Raw genomic sequence first — 627 nt, 5'->3', positions numbered from 1 at the left:
CCAAAAAAAAGGGGGGGAAGGCCCTCCAATTATGAAATTTCCACAGAAACATTTATTTTCCCACAGCAATCGTAAGTGTAAACACAGCTAGCGCACTCCCCGCACGCGAATACCGCGTCAGCCGGGGCGGCGTGACGCCACCGTCTCGGACACTCGCCGCACCCACGCCGTTTACCCCGATATCCTTGGTAAATTCGAACACTCTTTCTGTCATTGAATTTATTGTCGAACTCACCCCCGCAGGGGTGAGTGGGCCGATCCCGGAGGTAGTGCAATACCGGGCCAACCCGTGGCAGGGGTGAAGGAAGCTTCAAGCACTCCGCCGCATTGCAAAAATAGGTTTAATATCTTGGATCCAAATAGGATCCGTATCAGATATTAAGCTGATAAGAACAGAGTGAGGTTGTCAAAAGAGGCAGCACATGAGAGAGGAAGTAGAAGTCTCGGCCTTGCTGGCCCGACCAAAGGCCGCCCGGACCTCCGGGACCACCGGGCCTGACCAAGGGTGCGGCGCCCTACCGGCTGTCCCAGCGTCCACCCTTTCTCACCAAAGGGCTTGGCCAGTCCCCATGGCTTAGAGCCATGGTGGAGCTGCATTGGAGCAGGCCGGCAGAGCAGGGGCTGAGC

The 627-nt window shown here is 56.5% G+C and overlaps 1 pseudogene; it reads right to left on the bottom strand.

Annotated features, from left to right (window-relative positions):
• Window positions 1-244: 244 nt before the first annotated feature.
• On the bottom strand, window positions 245-419 carry LOC142766522 (U2 spliceosomal RNA; annotated as a pseudogene).
• Between the last annotated feature and the right edge of the window lie 208 nt (window positions 420-627).

Source organism: Rhipicephalus microplus, chromosome 6 (genome assembly GCF_043290135.1).
Source record: "Rhipicephalus microplus isolate Deutch F79 chromosome 6, USDA_Rmic, whole genome shotgun sequence".
NCBI classification, from domain to species: domain Eukaryota; kingdom Metazoa; phylum Arthropoda; class Arachnida; order Ixodida; family Ixodidae; genus Rhipicephalus; species Rhipicephalus microplus.
Note: the sequence above shows the minus strand (reverse complement) of the source record. Positions and strands in the feature narration are given on the sequence as shown.